This window comes from Pongo abelii, chromosome 16 (assembly GCF_028885655.2).
Source record: "Pongo abelii isolate AG06213 chromosome 16, NHGRI_mPonAbe1-v2.0_pri, whole genome shotgun sequence".
In the NCBI taxonomy this organism is placed as follows: domain Eukaryota; kingdom Metazoa; phylum Chordata; class Mammalia; order Primates; family Hominidae; genus Pongo; species Pongo abelii.
Genome location: NC_072001.2, coordinates 69377219 through 69383218, shown reverse-complemented (window position 1 = coordinate 69383218; position 6000 = coordinate 69377219). Strand labels below are relative to the sequence as shown.

Sequence of the window (6000 nt, the reverse complement as noted above, 5' to 3'; positions counted from 1 at the left end):
CTCCTCCCGACTCCACTGGGCTGAAACGAGGAAGTGCCAGGAAAAGCTTCTAGGGGAGGGACTTGCTCCATCAGACCCAGAATGGCCCGGGTGGGCTAGGTGCTCAGACACACGGACAGACACACAGCTCCCAGTCTCAGGCATTAGGCCTACTTTATTCCCAAAAATTCATCTCCCCAGGTGTGTATAACCACCTTTCCAACCCTGGGCCTTTCCGCTCCAGTTTTAGTTCAAGGACGAAAGAAGGCAAACCTCACGAGCAAAGTACCCTGCCGCCACTCCCATCCCGTGTAAGCAGGAGTCAGCCCACATTTCCTGGAGAGGGGTAGGAGGTGGAGGAAAGGGGGTTCCCTGCACCACTCTTAAGAGCCAGGTCTTTACCCCCGTCTGGCTTGGCCTCACTAGGAGTGTCGTGGGGCAGCCAGGCGGCCCCAGGTGCTGTAGCAGAGGAGGAAGGCTTCCTCCCCATGGCCCCCGGGACTTGGGAGCAGGGGCAGGCAAAGGGACGGGAACGAGCTGACCGGCCTCAGGCGCCCTCGCACTTCCCGCATCAGCGCAGGAGCCCAGTCCCAGGCTGCGAGGAGCAGTGGGGGTCTCGACGTTGCCTGGAGTAGACCTAGGCAAGGCAAGTTCATTGCCCTCTTCTCTTTGGGTCTCAGTTTCCTCATCTCGCCAGGCACGGCTCAGCCCGACTTGGGTCTTAACATTTTGAGTTCTTTGCTTTTCTTGCCCTTTTCCCGGCCGGGACGTTTCTCGAGCCCCTGTCTTGAGTCCCTGTCTCCGGCCCTGCCCCTCCCTCTCGGCCCTCGGCATGTAAGGAGCACGGTCTGGGGGTGCCCCTGGCTCCCTTTAACCCCCAGACCCCCAACCCCATCTCCGGGATCTCCCATCGAGAGCATAGAGGAGGAGGCGCGCAGGCCGCTCCACTCCCCCAGGAGGGAAAGGGGGAGTAGGGAAGAGAAAGGGGAGTAGACGCGCGAGAAGGTTAGCAGGAGGAGAAAATAGAAAATAGAGAAAAGAGGGAGCAAGAGAAATGAGCAAAAGAACGAAAGTGGGGAGGAGGGAGGTGAGATACTGGAAAGGGATGAATGGGAGAAAAAGGATAATCCAAAGGCAAGCTGAAGAGAGAGACTGAAGACAGGAAAAAGAAAGAACGAGCGCGCGCGTAACAGCAGGATCTGAAAGGAACAGAGAGAGAAAGAGGAAAAAAATGAGGGGGGTGTGCGGGAGAGCGGAGGGAGGGAGCTGCGAGCCGGGAGGAGGGAGGCTGGGAGGGAAGGAGAGGGAGGGGCCGAGGGACGAAGCGGGTGGGGGCTGGCTCGGCAGCAGCCGCCGCGGCTCCAGCCGCCCGCTCGCTCGCTCGCTCAGTCGCTGCCGGTGCCCGCTGCCCGCCGCCCGGCTCCCGGCTGCTCGCGGTCCCCCGCTCCTGCCTGGCGCTCTGGCCAGGCTCGGGCTCCGGAGGACAGGACCGCGCGACTGGCCGGCCGATCCCTGGGCCGGCCGCGGGAGCAGGTAGGTGGCTGGGTGGGGACCGCGAGGACGCGGAGTCTCGGACGCCGGGGGCACCAGGGGACGCGGGGGTGGGGGTTCCGGCCCTGGGGAGGGGACTTTGCAGCCCCGCGACTAACTTTCCACCAGCTCCGCGGACCCCCGGCCGCCCTGCCCGGGTACGGGCTGCCGAAGCCGAGTTTGGCTCCGGGAGGAGGTGGATGCCGGGGCTTGCAGGAGCGCCAGGGGGTCCGGCAGGATGTGGGGCGCCTCAGTGTGGGCAGGCGCAGCCCTCCGGCCGCAGTCGGGATGCATCGTCCGCGGCGCCTCCACGTGCGGGGGAAGACCCGAGAGCAGCGGCGCGGCGCGGGTGTCCCGGGGAGGGCGCCCGTCCGCCCCCTTGAGTCTGGGGACTCCGCTCTTAAGCCGCCCCGAGTGCGCCGGCTGCACTCACTGCACCGGCGCCTTCCCCGCCGGTGTCGGGAAGCAGAGCCTGCGGGGACTCAGCAGGTTTTCGGCGGCGGCCGGCGATGCGCCTCGCGGCCGCCAAGCCCCAGCAAGTGCCATGCACGCTTTTGCTTTTGGGATAAGCGAGGCGGAACGTGTATCCCCCTATTTCTTTCCCATCCCGTCGCCGTTACTCTATTCCGGGAAGTCCAGGACCTGGACGGCCTTGTTGGTTGGCTCCCAGGACGATCCTCCTGCCCTAGACTGCGACCCTGGCTCCCAAAGTTAAAGGAGAAGCAAGTCACTCTCTGCGCGCGCCTGGATCGTGGTCCAGAAGTTCCCAACTTCTCGCCCAGCCGTGGGCGGTAGTGTTGGAGGTGGGGAAATTGGTGGTGGTTGTGGCTCCTTGGAGCTGCTGAGCGCAGCCGCCTTCCTCCTGGACTTGGTTTATTTTCCTAATTTGTTAGAAAAAATACTACTTAAAAATAGGCAGAATCGTTCCTCGAGGGCGTCAAGGTCCATGAATGGGATGCAGCCGTCACCTGTCCTGAGCTCGGGAGCGCCGAGCCTCGGCGTGGAGGTGCCCGGAGCCCCCGAGCCCGGGCGGCTTCTCCCGGACCTGGACTCGCGGGCTCCATCCCGCGGCAGCCGCGTCTCGGGATCCGTGCCCCGCAGCCCGCGCTGTGAGGCCAGTGTGACTGTCTCCCGGGTGGTCATGTTCTCCGGAAAAATACTTCAAAGTGGCTCCGCTTCAGGATCGCCCACTCTCCATCCCTCCAAGAGCCGAGAGAACAGGGCCTGCGGCGGGTTGGAGGAGGCCTTTGGGATGGTTTGGGCTCCTGGCCATCTCGGCTCCCTCGGGCTGAGGTCCTCGCGCCCCGGCACCAGCGCCCCTCCGGCGCTCTGCCGGGGAAACAAGGGTTAAAGCCCCGGCCGGAGGGGGTGGGGGTTGGGGGGGGGGTGCGGCGCGCCGCGGCCGGCTGGGGCAATCGGAGCCTGCCGGGGGCTCCGGCCCACTCGTTCCCGGAGTCGGAGGGGCCGGATTCGCCGACCTCTGCGGCTTCTCGGAGCCAGGTGAGCCCCGGCCCAGCAGCCCTCTTTGTTGGAGTGCTGTCGGGAGATTCTCTTGAGAGATTTAAGGGGTTTAGAGGTACCAAAAGCTCGAGGCTTTCCGGAGAGGGTCCCTCTGCCGTCACTCCCTGCAGACTGGGCGGGGTGCCCCGAGAGCGTTGAGCAGACGTTGAGCATCCTTTGCTCCTCTGGCGGATTTTCCTGGTGCACACCATGCACCAGCTCTCTCCGTTGCTCACATTTTGTTTAAGCCGCTAGAAATTCGAGGTCTAGGACTGCAATCTCGCCACTTCCTCCCACTGAGGGCCAGAGAAGTGAAAGGACTTGCTTAGAGCTGCTGTACGGGAGGAAGAGTAGATAAACCAAGTCTCCTGACTTCCAGGTCAGGGCCTTTTCTAGTATTCCACACTAACTTTACTGCTTTCTTCGCAGAGGGCAAGTGTTCCCAGTCAGGCCACTGCACATCCTTGACAGGCTTGAGGGCTGGGTGTGTGTGAGGTTAGAGGCAGAGGACCTGTCTCTGGATTTTCGGGTTAGGTGCTGTGCTGGGAGCATCTCCCAGGATAAATCATTCATGTGACAGTTTGTTGCATACCTGTTCTGTCCCTGCACCAAGCTCTGGGGGTAAATGGAGCCCACACACAGGGCTCAGCCCCATCAGGTGCAACCCATAGGGAAAGAGGAGCCATTGTTTTGTAGTCAAGGAAGTGAGTGCATGTACGCATTCTCAGGTGAAATCACTTCGGGAGGGGCTGGATTAGGGATAGTCCCTGGAGAAGGCAAGATTAGGAGCTGATCCTCGGGTAGGTTTCCAATTGGGGAAGCAGGGTTGTCAGGATACAGGGCTTGAGTCCTAAGAAGGAGGCAGGAAAGCTGGTTAAACGGCTGATCAAAGCACAGCACTGTCAGGGCCAATGAGCAGTGGGCCTTTGTGTGAGAATCACTAGGGAAGCTAGAAGAGCCAGTTGCTCAGAGCTCAAGCTCAGAACCTGGCCCCAGGGGTCTTCTAGGCCTAGACTTAGGGTGAGCAATTGGCTGGCAAGTCAGTTCCCCATGAGCCCAGGGTGGTGGGGTCAGATGGGCAGTATTCTGGCGTTTGCTTCTTTTCTCCTTCTCATCATTTCCAGGGGTTTCAATCATTCTCATTATTTTGCCCCTTCTCTCTCTCTTTTTTTTTTCATTCTTTTTTTTTGAGACAGAGTCTCACTTTCTCACTCAGGCTGGAGCGCAGTGGCATGATCTTGGCTCACGGCAACCTCCGCCTTCTGGGTTCAAGTGATTCTCCTGCCTCAGCCTCCCAAGTAGCTGGGACTACAGGTGTGGGCCACCATGCCAGGCTAATTTTTGTATTTTTAGTAGAGATGGGGATTTTCCATGTTGGCCAGGCTGGTCTCAAACTCCTGACCCCAAGTGATCTGCCTGCCTTGGCCTCCCAAAGTGCTGGGATTACAGACTGAGCCACCACACTCAGCCCTTTTGCCTCTTCCCAACCATAACTTCTAGCTACTGCAGTGTTCCGAACTTATGAAAGGCAGGAACACGTAGTCAGCAAATAGTTATTGAGCTCCTTCTTTGTGCCAGGCACTGGACTAGGCCCTTGGGATACAGCAATGAATCAGACAGGAAGAGTCCCATACCTTGTGATGCTGACATTCTAGGCTGTCTCCTCCATAGGCTTAAAGTCTAGTCGTAGAACAGAGGCAAATACACAACGATGTCTGAAGAAGTCCTGAAATGGAACAATATAATAGAGAATTCTGAACCTCCCCTCTAGTGGTTCAAGGCTCCAAGGTGAAAGGTTTGACGCTGTTGGCTGTGAGATTTGGAGATTCTGTGGGCTTCCATGGCCCCAGCTCCTGGTTGCCAGGGGTAACCCAAAGGCAGCTGCAGTGGTGACCTTAGATGCAGCATTGGAGAACTGCTGTGCAGAGCTTCTGCCAGGAAGGGAGCTGGTGAGTGTTGGCAACTATGATCTTGCTAGGTATCCATAGAGACTGGTGCCAGGTAACCATGTCCCTCTTAAATTCCAGCATCCACAGCTGTTTGGTGTGCTCTGGAGCCCCATTGTACAGATGAGTGAATGGAGCCCTGAATCTGTAGATTGGGACAGCTGTGCATTAAGAGGGGCCCAGCCCATACAGAATCCAGGTGTTCCCTGATACAGGATTCAATTTAAAATGCTGCTCTTTTCTTCCTAGTAAAGCATTTCTTCCTTGCAGACTAGTGATTCTCAGATTTCAGTGTGGAGGGCTTGTGAAAACACAGGTTACTGGGCCACACTCCCAAGTTTCTGATTCAGTGGGTCTGGAGTAAGTCCAGTAATTTGCATTTCTAAACAAGTTCCTTGGTGATGCTGATTCTCTAGTTCTGGAGACCACACTTTGAGAACCAATGTGGTAGAACAAGGAAAAGTGAATGATTTTTTGAGATTATAAGATGGGGGAGCCTGGAACGAAGGCTGTGATTTAGCTCTAGGAACTCATAGGACTTGCTATGTACATCCCCTCCCCCTCCCCCTCCAACAGGCCATAGAATTAAAAGAATATTTTATCTTCATCAGCACACACACAGAGAGAATATATTGCAATATAATTAGGAAATAAATAGGTGTCATGTATTGGAGGTAGACTCCATGCCTGGTGGCTCTGTGGGGGTTTATTATAGCAGTGTTATAATTGAAAAGGTGTCATCCACTCCAAGAGCGCCTCATGAAACTTTCATGGCCTGGGTGGTCATTGTCCAAAAAAACATGTCTTCTTCATTAAAAGACTGAAAGATTGCTTCTCCTGCTAACGGGACTGTGTTTCATTTGACAGTAACTATGCAGTGTGTTCTTAAGGAATTGGGAGGGGGGGGAAACAACTGAACAGCCAGTGTGAACAGAGAGGTGCTGAAGGAAGTCCACACCACAGGTTCACAGGTCTGTTTGTTGAGCATCTCAAAATGTTTTGAAACTCTGTCTGTCTGTCTTCCTGTATTTCTGATGTGAAGCTG

At 57.0% G+C, this 6000-nt stretch overlaps 1 protein-coding gene across 7 annotated transcripts in view; it reads left to right on the top strand.

Moving 5' to 3' along the window:
• The first annotated feature begins 1366 nt into the window (after positions 1–1366).
• Positions 1367–6000, top strand: part of MEGF11 (multiple EGF like domains 11) — a 374950-nt gene continuing 370316 nt past the window's right edge. For 4 of the 7 annotated variants that reach the window (XM_063716174.1, XM_063716175.1, XM_063716177.1 and 1 more), the window contains exon 1: positions 1387–1512. The gene's annotated coding sequence lies outside the window, so the exon portion shown is untranslated. Of the gene's footprint in view, positions 1513–6000 lie in introns of all 7 variants that reach the window. The other 3 variants (XM_054532820.2, XM_024232600.3, XM_054532818.2) reach the window with 1 other exon arrangement.